Below are 13576 nucleotides of genomic sequence, written 5' to 3'. Positions count from 1 at the left end.
TGACTGTGGGTATATCTGGACACGCGGGGCTGGGCCCGCTGGACACAGGATGAGGTTCCGCTCCCAGGAGCCTCAGAAGCGGGAATGACCCCCGAACCCCCCCCCCCACCAGAGTGGACGAGACATGGGAGCCGCCATGTTGGAGCCAGGGAGGATGGACACTGGCTTAGCCTACTTTTTCGGTGTTTTTCCTGGTGTGGCCTTTTTTCTTCGGCAAAGGGCGGAGGGAGAGGCCCTGGGGGAAGGGCCGGTTGGCATTCCTGGTGCAATACTGCCATCAAGCGGAACTCTTCAGAGGTCGCGTGAGCCCGGCGCTGCGCCTCCCCAAGTGGCCAGGCCCAGGAGTGAGGTGGGAGGGGAGACGGGCCCCTCCCTCCCTCCGGGGGACCTGAGAGGCTCCAGAGACAGGCAGTGGGACACAGGGCGAGGTCCTGGTACCCTGCGGGTCCAGCACCGGGAAGCCAAGGCTCGGGACCCTGGTGGCCGCCATGTCTGGGCGGGACTAGAGGGGTGGAAGCCACCAGGCAGGAGGGGGAAGGGGCACCCAGCCGGGTCAGGGCCGCCGGGCCTTTGGCCCGCCCGGCCTTGGATGGCAGCCGTGCCCCTTCCCCAAGGAGCTGGAGCAGGATCGGTCTGGGCGGGGCCCAGGGCCCTACAAGCCCCGCCGAACAGCCGCAGGGCACACGAACTTGAAGGGCTGCTGCTATTGTGGGTGGGGACCACCCTGATGTCCCTGTGTCCTGTTCTGGGGATCAGGTGTGGAGCCTGGCCACTCGGTGTCAAGGGGCTTGGACGGTGAAGCGGTCCTGGGAGGCGGCGGGGGTGGGTGGCGGGGGAGATGGTGCCGGCGGTTACTGCCAGGAGCGGAGCCCAGGAGGGTCAGGCCCGCCCTCGGACGAGCCAAAGTGGGAGGAGGAGCGGCAGCAGCAGCCCCCTTCTCCGCTCCCCCCAACACACCCACAACCCTCCCGCTACCACCGCCCCGACCACCCCCCCAACAGCGCCTGGGACCAAAACGCCAATGCCTGACACACACGGGGCAGCTGCAGTGCCATCTTGCGGGGGGCTCTGCCGCCTCTGGCGTCTGGCGGAGGCAGGCCTGGCCCCGGTGCTCCCCCACCCCAGTCGAGGCAGAGCAGCCCCGGCCAAGGCCTCTGCCTTTGCACACTTCACGTTCTGGGCCACCTGCTCCAAAGCCCCACCAGAGCGGAGGGCGGGGGGGGGGGGGGGCAATGACAAGCAACGGCCGGTTGGCTCTTGCCTCTGCGTCCCAATGGCCCGCTTGCTTCAGAGCTGGTCATCAACGGACCCGTGTGGAGCGCCTGCCAAAACGGCCAGGCACCTTGGGACCGCGGGCCCCTTGTGTCCCGCCTGGGACTGGACTTCACTCCCAGGCAAGCCACAGCCCAGGGCTCATGGGATCGCAGAGGGACAGTTCCGCTTGATGGCAGTATTGCACCAGAAATGCCAACTGGCCCTGCCCCCAGGGCCGCTCCCTCCGCCCGGCGCCAGAAGAAAAAAGGCCAGGCAAGCCATGTCCACCCTGCCTCCAACATGGCGGCTCCCATGTCTCAGGCACTGGGGGGGGGGGGGGGAGCACTCCATGGAGCCTCGTCCCCTCTGGCTCCCCTCAGCCTGCTTCCGTGACCAAAACGCTAGGGCGAGGCTCAGCGAGGCCCAGCGAGGTTCACCGAGGCTCCCGGCAGTGGCCATGAACCCATCCGGGACACCATCGTTCCCCGCGCGCAGCTCTGCAGCACACCTCTGGGGACACTCTGGTCTGGTTTTTTTTTCCAGAGACTCCACATTTTTTGTGGGCACATCCTGACCATGGCATCCTCAGGTCCTTTGGAGACCTTTGCCTGATCTTGTGGCCTCTGGGCTCCATTTAGAACGTGTGTGGAAACCACTGGGCATTTGCTCTGGTTTGAAATAGAAGGTATATCTCCTGTGGTTAGATGAAAGATGTTTTTTAGTGTCCGTCTGTGTATCGTTTGGTTCCCTTGGTTTAAGTGTCAATGGTGGCACACAGGACAAGTGTGAATGGTTGGTGTGTCCCACTTGTGAGATGGAAGCCATCTCATGCCTGGATTTGGGTCAATCTGTGATTGTCTCATATTCTTATCAGGGATGGTAAACACCTGGTGTGGGTAGGCTATGGGGGACTTACTTAGTTTTTACCTTATTGTTTTTTAGCTCCTGAAGATGCTATTTGTTTCACTGTGGTCAACCTGGGAATAGGTGTGGAGACATGCCAGTGATATTACGTGGCTTCCTAAGGGTTCATCTGCTCTTAGACAAAGAGACGGGGGGAGTTGCCACTTCTGAGGTACACATTGTCTGAAGGACCTGTCTCCCTATGAGATGAGATATGGACAGGACACAGAGGACTCGAAGACAATTACATGTCTAAGTCCAGGAGCACTGTACTTCACCATATGCTCTGTTTCGAAAAGAAATGGCAATGAGATTGTCTTCTGTTCTTTTTCTGTATTTTCTGATTTTGCAATTTAACTTTTTCTCTATCTGAAATTGTCATACTGTAGGTGTTGGTAACACTGTCAATTACAGTGATTTGCACAAAGCAATACCTAAGGAATGCCCAGGAGTGAGTGGAGTTCTTGCAGACCCATGCTCAAGGAGAAATGTGTGTCCATGTCAGGGGCATTCTGTCTGTCCCCATGGTAGTCTGTGTGTGCACAGTCACAGTGTTCTATGCGTTTCATATGGCTTTATGTTCCATGGGACTCCTCGAACCTCACCTTTTTTTTTTTAAGATGTTATTTATTTATTTGGAGAGAGAGAGAATGAGCGCATGCATGCAAGTAGTGAGGGGCAGGGAGGGGGAGACAGAAAATCTTAAGCACATTCCCCACTGAGCCCCTGAGATCATGACCCAAGCCAATATCAAGAGTCAAACACCCAACCGACTAATCCACCCACTGCTCTTGAGAGACTCCTAATTTTGGAGTCTCAACTCCAAACCTCAACTTTTTTTTTTTTTGACAGAGAAAGACAGCCAGCTAGAGAGGGAACACAGGCAGGGGGAGTGGGAGAGGAAGAAGCAGGCTCCCAGCAGAGGAGCCTGATGTGGGGCTCGATCCCAGAACGCTGGGATCACGCCCTGAGCCGAAGGCAGACACTTAACGACTGAGCCACCCAGGCGCCCCCAAACCTCAACTCTTGAGAGACTCCTAATTTTTGTCACTTCCAACAGGACAGGAGTTGCACAGTGAATCACACCCAAGGTTCCCATTACCTCTTTCTCCCGTATATGGCAGTTATTAGGGAGCATATACTTTCCCTGTCCCTTGGGTATTGTACAGAAAGGGATATGGGGAAGGTGTGGGGTGCCACGGCTCAATGCTCCTTTTGCCCGCAGGTGGCATCTTTCCTCCTGCCTAGAACCTAGAACAAGAACTTGACCTGGACACACAGCTCTGTCCAGGATTTACTGTGAAAGGCTCATAGGATTGCCCAACAAGCTTCTTTTGAAAGCCGGGCTGCCACAGGATTGGCCCCTTGCCCTTGCTGCTTGGACCCTGCCTCTGCCCTTTGCTAAGGCAGGAACCTTGACCAGACTAGCGTCCAACCCTACCTAAGCATGGTGCTACAAAGTCCCTAGCCCCTGCCTTCAATTATTTTGAGCTTGGACCCTGCCTCTGCCCTTTGCTAAGGCAGGAACCTTGACCAGACTAGCGTCCAACCCTACCTAAGCATGGTGCTACAAAGTCCCTAGCCCCTGCCTTTAATTATTTTGAGCTACAGTAGCAAGTGTCATCCTCATGGCATTTGTATAAAGGCACATGAGTAAGAAGAAAACATTGTCTGGTCTCTGGTCATACCTTCACGCAACACTTTCATCTGGAGGAATGGAGGAGTACCCCTCCTGAAGACTTCATGCTTTTCAAGTTCCCTGGTTTTTCAAGAGAGAAAATTGGAGCTCATGGAGAGATCTGTATTTGGCTGCCCTAATATGCTCCCCCAAACCCCATACCCCCAAGCACATGTACCCTCTTAATATTCTAGCAAGTGTTTGTTCCCAAGTCTTCCCTGATCTGGCAGGAGGCCACGATGCAGCGAGCTAGACCCAAGAGCGATCGGGAGATGATGGAAAGAACAGGTATGGAGGGACTCACTCAAAGCAACGATGGCAACAGGCATCACAGGCCTGGCTCTCCTGAAAAGGTCTCCAGTAACCTCTCCCCACATGGCGCTGGGACTGCTGCCTCCCATGAGTGAAGGGTGGAGCCAAATGTTCTGTTCTCTAGTAGCTGGCTTCACAGGGACTGGGGCCCAAATCAGACTGAGGCCCAATCCGTTCCCACTCTCCCTGGTTCGGCAAGACACCTTAAATTCCTCATCTGGATCGCTGTAAGTAATACACAGAGATGATCTAGATGCTCATGCATGCATCTCCTTTTCCTGTTCCACAATCAGGAACTGACTTGAGAGCCTTTCCTACCATGGCTGAAACTGTGGTACAGTACACAAGTGTCTTGGTGTCAGGAACCTGCCTGGGGAGTCTCTCCTTCTAGAGCCTTGCTGAAATAGCACAATCACTGTGTTTTTCCTATGGTAAAATAAACTCTCTTAAAAAAGGAAAAAGAAGAGAACAAAGAGCACTCACTCACCCAGAACACCAGCACTGGCTTCTTCGTTTTCATTTCTCTTTCTTTCCTTTCACTCTGTCTCCCCTGCAACAGGAGAGACCTCATTCAGTATGGGACCACCACAGAACTCGGTAACAGGATGTTGTGTACATCCCACTCAAGCAACCTCGAGTGTTTCTGGTTACTATTCCTACCACCTCTGGGGTCAATCAAAATTTCTGAATACAGCAGGGTGTGTACATCAACTTCACTCATCCTTCAAAAACTGCACGGATTGTCACTCAGGGGTGTCAAAAAGCAGCTCATACAGAATGCACTGGGTGAAAATTGAAGATATCCTCCACAATCTCTTTCCTGAGCCATAGCCATCACCTTGGCATTTATACTCATAACTTTCCCCCTCAGTTCTGGACCTGCATGACTATGGAGGGATATCGATGGGTATCTTGACAGGCCTGCATCCTCCTCCAGAATTAAGTAACAAACAGACCCTCTACTGAGCAGCAACTCATTTGACTCAAAGGGATACCAGGTATCTCCTCTCTGGCTGCACTGAGATCCACCACATTGACTTTCCAGGGATGTGGACATTTTCTCTTAAGGATGTGGCAAGTTACAATTTACCAGCTTCTTTCTTCTGCGTCAATGCTGATAAAAGAGAAAGTCTCCTGGTCACACACGCCCACACTTCAGTAACCATGACTCAATATGCTGGTTGAAGAAGGAAGGAGAGAAGAAGAAAAGAGAAACCCAGTGTCTGAAGAGAAGGGACAAGTATAATAACCTCTGCTCTAGCCCCCTGGCAAAGATGAGGGTACCTTACACTGGGCAGCTATGAGAAAAGAAATGGAGAGGATCGAGCAGGCCAGGACATTTACCAGGCAGCCAGGATGACTTATATGCTGGGAGAGCAACCAAATGTGAAAGAATGTATAAAGTACTATGTAGGACATGTGGGGTCAGAGAGCAGAATGTAGCATGCTCTCTGTGTCTGTTAGATTTCATTTGCATGCAATCCCTGCAGCATACAGGAGGAAAAATTACATGTAGTTCCCGCTACAAGTAGGGAGTTGGAAGGCAGAGAGACAACTTGGGAGCAGTCACTGTGTAACACTAAGGGCTTTTCTTTGAGCAAAGTTTCTATCCAACATGGCATCTCCAAGGCAGTTATGGGGAAAAATACACAGGGGAAATTTTAGACATATGCATACACATGCATGACACCTAAGCATATTTATGTGCCTATTATTAATGAAAAAGTGAATCCTAATGGCCTACTCCTGAGCCCTTAAGCTGAATGAAGTAGCTGGATGAATACAGAAAAGAGGCAATAACTCAAGAAGACAGGAAATGCAGGTCCTGGTGACAGTTATTGCTATGGAATCAATGTCCACAGAAAGTGAGGATTCTGTCCCAAAAGAACCATATGGGTATCCATACAAAAGTGTGCAGAGAAAACAGGGTCCCAGTTCCCAGGATATCCACATTTAAAACTCTTAGATGTGGGGACGAATCCACAGATGTATGCATTCCTTTGGATATTATAGGTATATTTCCACTGCTATCAAGAAGTCCAAATGTAAGAGATACCACTTTCCCCCAACGCCCCTGTACAGTCAACCCCATTTGGGGACTTAGTTGGCCTTAGAGTCTTCAGGACCCTTTTTTGATCCTTAAAGGGCAGAGGGAGAAACCTCACAAATGAGCATGCATGGCATTTCTGGAGCAACAGCGCCATCACGCGGATACTTTTTGAGCAAAGCCTGCAGCACCTTCCTGTCTTCTGCGGAGGAAGGCCTGTGAGGGACAAAGGGTGGGATTGGGGCACCCACAAGATTCTGGGCCAGACCCAGAACACCCCCAGAATCAGTGAGGAAATGACACAGGGTGGATAGAGACAGACTTGACCATCAAGCAGCACTGGGCTGCCAGGATGCAGGCCTCCCAGGCTGTGGGGGTGTGGCCTCGGCAGCCGCCATGTTACAGAACCAGAAGTTGAAGCTCCAACTCCAGGGCATCTGGCCTGTGGATCCTTGCCCTTGGTGCAGGAACAAGCTCAGCCATGAGGTCTCTGGGGTCTCAGGGCCATAGGGAACCCAGGACTAGAGGCCCCAAGCTCAGCTGCCACCCCTGGGGGCGGCAGCATCTTGCAGACAGGATGGAAAACTTCCTGATTATTTGGTACTAGACACAGACAAGGAAGAGTAATGCAGATACACTGCAGGTTTGAGTTAGAACTGTGTTTTGTTTACCTTGGCTCCCTCTACAAGGAGAATCTGGGTTTCAGGCCCCAAAATATCCCAGAAAACCCTACTTGCCCCACATGACAGAGGGTGTAGATACAGGATGAAACAGGACAAGATCAGTATACTGAGATGGACATCACCCTCCAGAGTGAAAAGGGATCCAGGTCTGTTTTCTGCACTACTTGTTGGGAACGTCATAGCTCAGAAGCACCCTATTCCTCAGGTGTATGATCTGGGTCCTCTTGTTTGGGGACTGTCCTGGGATTTCCTGTATGGGGTCCATGTTCTGTAGATGGCTAGAGGGGCACACTGAGACCATCTTGGTCTAGGGACCAATTAGACCAAGTCAATCAGGACCTGGCCCTGGGAGCTCAGCAAAAAGTTCAACCCCAAAAATCTATGCCTACCTAAGTCCACAAGTATAAAATGAAGGAGCAGAGAGTGGGTTTCCCACACCCTTCTAGGAGGGGTGAAATCAAGGAGTGTGTGGAGAGAAGAGCTGAGCCTGGAAACTTGTTCCCAGAACACCCTCCTCAGAAGGTAAAAACTAGACAAAGAGCATGAGCTACCCCAGAGGTTCTTCCAGGAGTAGGCTATCAGAACAGCAGAAGTCTAACATGAATTGCTGGGTGCCCAGGAGTATGTGCCTTGTTCCTGTCTTTGAGAGACATGTTTGATTTGTGGTGGACATGGGGGAGGGGGGTGTCTCTCAACCCAACAGCTGTGAGCTTTAAGCAGCATCTTCAGACCTCTTGATTCCCCAGCTTTGGGGGCAAGCATGGGGTTGAGACCTTGGAGATCCAAGGGTGAATGGAAGCCAAGGCTATTCCTTCTCATCACTGAAGTGACTCTCAGGGATTCTTGGGAAAGGTGGCCAAGAATGCTAAAGGCCGCAAATTATTGGCTAGAGAATCTGCACTGCTCTAAGCCAAAGATGGGTCTGGAAGTCCCAGATCCTAGAGACCCCAGCAAATGAGACCACAGTTGCTGATCAGATTCTTTAACGCAGGCAAAGGCTCCTTTTTCTGGTGTGGGCTGGTCCCTTCTGGACTCTTCATGCTTGCTTTCACTGGGCCTCAACCCTTTAGCACAGGGTAGCCAGGCTCCACATCTCATCTCTGAGTTGGACAGAGGAAGGTCATTGTCCTGTCTCTAGGACTGCCAATGGCAGCAGCACTCCAGTGCCCACAGTGGTGTCTGGCTGGGCCTTACCCTGCCCAAGAGAGGCTTTCAGGGCCCTGGTCTGTCCAGGCCAAAACTGCTCTTCCTCCAAGGGGAAGGGGCACATGGCCAAAAGCCTACAGCCTCCTGGCTGGGGCTCCTTCTATTCCTGCCCAGACACGTCCACCACTAGGTTGCCAAGCCTTGGTTTCCTGTGCCAGACCCACCAGTCTCCTAGACCATGATCCTTATCACAGTGCCAGTCTCTGGAGCTTCCCCGACCCAATTTGGTCTTGGGTCATGCTTAGCTCCTGCCTAGTGGGTCTCCTGACCTCCTAGGGACACACTGTCCTTGCCTCACCCTTCACCCTCGTCACTCCTCCCCCAGGAAGTGATGGTGCACGGGTGGTGGGATTTGCAAAGTATTTCCTCTTGGTGGCAGTAGTGCACCAGAAATGCCAATATGCCCCTCCACCCCCAAGCCCTCTCCCTCCACCCTTTCCTAAGGAAAAAAAAACGCCAACCTATGTTCAGTCTGGCTAACACAAGGTGGCTCACCATCTTGGCCATTTAGGGAAAAGGGGCAAAGGCTTCAAAATCTGGCACTCCATCCTGCAAGGCCTGGTCTCTGTAGAATCCTAGCCTGCCTTCGGGACACAAAAGCAATGACTCCTCATCTAGGCATCCTAGCAGGGGCTCTGAAAGTATCCCTGGCTATTTCTTTAGCACTCCACATTTGCCATCCCCTCCAGAAACAACCTGACCATGAGGTCTCATGTAGCTTGATACAAAGAGAGTTGGTCCACAGGCACCAGGGGAGCTCAAGTAAGGTAAATCTCTAGTTGCAATACAATAATCCTGTTAAACTAGTTTATGTTACAGGACTGTTTACAGTTTTTGGATATGGATTATTATATATTGGTCAAAAGTGGAACTACATGGTATTCTAAAGACACCTGTTCTTGTATCTGGCCTCTATTCATTCTCCCAATGCTTCCCACAAGAAGGTTTTTAATGAAAAACACATGATTTCTGGATGCGTGTGAGAATTTGCACATTTCACTGTGAAGCATTTCATATGAAGGCACAAGCATTTGGTCTTGTTTCTGAGCAATCAGCACATGCTATATGATGAAGACCTTACCTGATGTCAGGTACACCTCTAGAATCCACTTTTTCATGACTGGCAGATCCAAGGGAGAATAATCTCCATCATGTACTGAAGGAACACACTGGCCAGGTAAAAGTGTCGGAAGACAATGTAATCAGAAGGAGATGCATTCCGCTGGTGCATCCACATCCCAATTCCCCAGCTGCCCCCCACACTGTTCTGACTGGGAATATCCAGACAAATCATGTTTTGTGTTTTGGAATTTTTTTTTCCTCTTGATCTACACATTAATGTATTGCTCCAGAGGCCCGATGTGACTGAAGGCCATTAGAAATCTTTTAAATCAATTGAGAAAATCAAGCAAAATTCTACAGAGCCTCCACTGCATGCCACAAACATCCAAAGAAAAAGCAAGTCACAATCTTATGTTATCCTTTTCATCCTCAAAAGATTGTCCCATGCTTGACAGCAAACAACTGTTTAGGTGGAAGGTAAAACATCTGTTTCGACTTCAGTCTACGTGTGCACTGACAGAGGTGTACGCATATCGACTTGGATATTTCTTTCTGGTTTCATACTGAAGGAGACTCATCAAACTTCAACCCTTCAGGAACCTTCCTGCTTGTTTCCCCTCAAAAGAGGACAAACTTCTCCCAAGGACTCAGGCCCACAAGGACCACCATCTCATTCTTCCTGTGGCAGGCAGTGTATACTCCCTCCCACGGCTGAATATCAGGACAACCCATTACTGACTTCTAGAGGGTCCTTTTGGTCCCTTTCTACTTCTCAACTCTACAATTCCCGGGGGAAAGACGCTCTCTTGGACACACTCCTCTGCTCATTTATATGTGAATATAATTCTCCTCTGCATTTTCAGAGAAGCAACAGAATGAACCAAAATTCTCATGTACTTTCAATTTTTGGATCAATGTTGCCAAATGGTCTTCCAAGAGGCTCATACTTAAATGCATCCTGCCCAGTATTAGATGTCCCAGTTCTAACAGAACTGGCTAGTCTTTTTCATTGAGGTCAGTATAAAAAGTAAAATATCATGATAAATATGCAAACGTCTGCCTCCATTCCTTGTGTCTCCTCGGCTAAAGTAGGTTTACACTGACATGGAGTCGAAACGATCAATCTAAAGCTTCATGGATTCTTGGATTTTAATCAGGTTTAGAAAGCCCCCTTCCATGCCATGCTTTGAACCAGATTCTCCAATTTTCTTTCTTTTTTTTTTTTTTTAAAGATTTTATTTATTTATTTGACAGCCAGTGAGAGAGGGAACACAAGCAGGGGAAGTGGGAGAGGAAGAAGCAGGCTTCCAGCGGAGCATGGAGCCCTATGCGGGGCTCGATCCCAGGGACCTGGGATCACGCCCTGAGCTGAAGGCAGATGCTCAACGACTGAGCCACCCAGGCACCCCAAGATTCTCCAATTTTCAAACATTTTAGTTTAGCTCTCATCAGCAAATAAGGGCCTACGGACAATCAAAACACAAATGGGAATAGACAACCCTAAAGAACATGACTAGTATTGTGTATTCCATAGTTTGAAGGGAGTCACTGTATATCATGTTTAACTAGGCCTTGAAAAGAAAAGGCAACATAATATTTAGGGTTTTGTTTTATTTTAGTCCTCTTAAATTCTGGTTTACAGGATCCACAGTACTCTAAACTTAGCCCACCTTATTAGGTACACTAGAGTGTCTATGACCTTTTCAAATTAATCAACTGAGATCTATATCATCTTCTAGAGTCACTGGATTAATGTCTATTGCCCACACGTCTTATCTGCAATGGTCGAGCCAGCCTGCTCTCCTTGGCTTCCAAGATCCTCTTGTTTGGAAAGATATCTGGGACCTCAAGTGGGAGGTTTACTCTATCGTCACGTCAGCATTGAACCCTTGTCAAAAGGGTATACTGAGACCACCATGCTCACAGTATTGGGGTAGAGACCACATGAGACTGTGTGGGTCAGGATGTTGGCTTGTGCTCGGCAAATAAGGTCTCGGTCAGCATCTTTCCCGCATAACATTAACTTTTAAAATCTTTAGAATTTCAGCAAATGTGTTAAAGAAGGAGAAATGCAAGGGTTTCAGCACCCTCCAATGAGATGTTAAAAAAAAATAGTGGTAACATTTGAATTCTGTTGCAACACTGCAGGTAAGAGAGAAAACAAAATATTTCAGAGAAATTGATTTGTAACATTTTACCCAACTTTTACCCACCCAGTGCTGAAAAATCCAACACTCAGAGGCTATGCTTTAAATTTTTTTCACCTTTCCTAGGGTTGGTAGGAACCAATACGGAAAATATTTATATCCTTCGCTGACATCTAGAGGGTTAACAAAATTCTTAATAATCAAAGACTCTATCAATTTTTTTTTCAGCCCAATTCCATGGACAAATATCCTATTACTTAGCAGAATAAAGGGATTATTACTAACAATTTTACCAACAATTAAATTGCCAACAATTAAAGATTATATGCCTAGGAATAATCTAACAAAAGCATGAAAAACTTACAAGAGGTAAATGTTAAAGTGTCCTGAAAGACAGAAAAGCACACTTAAGCCACAGTAAAGATGTATTATATTCTTGAATAAAAGATTCTACCTCTTGAATATGTTAATTCATCATCAGTTACTTAATCAATCTATTCTAATCCCAAGAAAAATCCATAAGGCTTTAGAAGGCCTTGTTGTTGTTTTCCATTATTCACAAGGGACAACAAAATAAACAGGAAGATCAGGAGAGTTTTGATAAAGAAACCATGTGGGAGGATGACTAGCTCTACCATATATATAGAAAACAAAGACCAAGAAGAGACACCAAAATGGGCCACTCTCTTACATCACACACAAAATAAACCCAAAATGGATTAAAGACCTAAATGTAAGAATTGAAACCATAAATCCTCTAAAACACACACACACACACACACACAGAGGCAGTAAACTCTTAAGACATCAGCCTGGGCAATATTTTTCTGGATCTGTATCCCAAGGCAAGGGCAACAAAAGCAAAAATAAACAACTGGGACAATGGCAAACTAAAAAGGTTATGCACAGCAAAGGAGACCATCAACAAAACGAAAAAGCAACCTACTGAATGGGAGAAGATATTTGCTAATCATATATCCAATAAGGGGTTAATACCCAAAATATATGAAGAACTCATACAACTCAATAACAAAAAACGATCCTATTAAAAAACGGCCAGAGGACCCAAACAGGTATTTTTTCCAAAGACATACAGATGGCTATCAGACATATGAAAAGATGCTCAACATCACCTAACATCAAAGAAATGCCAATCAAAACTACAATGAGATATCACCTCACACCAGTGAGAATGGCTAGTATCAAAAAGACAAGAAATAACAAGTGTTGGTGAGGATGTGGAAAAAGAGGAACCCTCATGCATTACTGATGGGAATGTAAATTAGTGCAGTCACTATGGAAAATATGGAGGTTCCTCAAATATTTAAAGACAGAAATACCATACAATCCAATAATTCTACTATTGAGTATTTACCTGAGGAGAACAAAAGCACTAATTCAGAAAAATATATGCACCCTATGTTTACTGCAGCTTTACTTAAAATATCCAAGATATGGGAGCAACCCAAGTGTCCACTGATAGATCAATGGATAAAAATGTGGTGTGTGTGTGTGTGTGTGTGTACACACACAGAGGAATATTACTCACCACAAAAAGAATGAAATCTTGCCATTCACGACAACACAGATGGACTCAGAGGGTATCAGCTAAGTGAAGTGAGACAGAGAAAGACAAATACCATATGATTTCACTTACATGTGGAATCTAAAAACAAAACAACAAACAAGCATTCTCAGAAACATAGATGACAAATGGGTGGTTGCCAGAGGGAAGGAGGGTGGGGTAGTGGGTGAAATAGGTGAAGGGAATTAACAAGTAAAAACTTCCAGTTATGAAATAAGTTATGGGGATGAAAAGTACAGCATAGGGTATACAGTCAATAATATTGTAGTAACTTTGTATGGTGACAGTAACTACACTTATTGCGGTGAGCATTTCATAATGTATATAACTGAATGGCTGTTATACACCTGAAACCATTGCTTAAGTGTATTTATTTTTAGTAATCTCTACACTCAATGTGGGGTTCAAACTCACAACTCCAAGATCAAGAGTTGCATGCTTTTCTGACTGAGCCAGCCAGGGCACCCCAACCTGAAACTAAATATCGTACGTCAACAACACTTCAACTAAAAAAAAAAGACCCAAAGACATACAAGAATTTAGCATACAGAGAGGCACCTGGGTGGCTCAGTCAGTTAAGCATCTGACTTCGGCTTAGGTCATGATCTCAGGGTCCTGGGATCGAGCCCGCATCAGGCTCTACGCTGGGCGGGGAGGCTGCTTGTCCCTCTGCCCCCCCCACCCCCACTTTGCACAGTC

The 13576-nt window shown here is 48.0% G+C and overlaps 1 long non-coding RNA gene across 2 annotated transcripts in view; it reads right to left on the bottom strand.

Moving 5' to 3' along the window:
* Positions 1-13576, bottom strand: part of LOC123780458 (uncharacterized) — a 136420-nt gene that overhangs the window by 117005 nt on the left and 5839 nt on the right. For both annotated transcript variants that reach the window (XR_015723450.1, XR_015723449.1), the window contains exon 2: positions 4635-4697. This is a non-coding gene — a long non-coding RNA (uncharacterized LOC123780458). The remainder of the gene's footprint in view (positions 1-4634; positions 4698-13576) is intronic.

Source organism: Ursus americanus, chromosome X (genome assembly GCF_024610735.1).
Source record: "Ursus americanus isolate L20-20 chromosome X, mUrsAme1.1.p, whole genome shotgun sequence".
Classification (NCBI taxonomy): domain Eukaryota; kingdom Metazoa; phylum Chordata; class Mammalia; order Carnivora; family Ursidae; genus Ursus; species Ursus americanus.
Note: the sequence above shows the minus strand (reverse complement) of the source record. Positions and strands in the feature narration are given on the sequence as shown.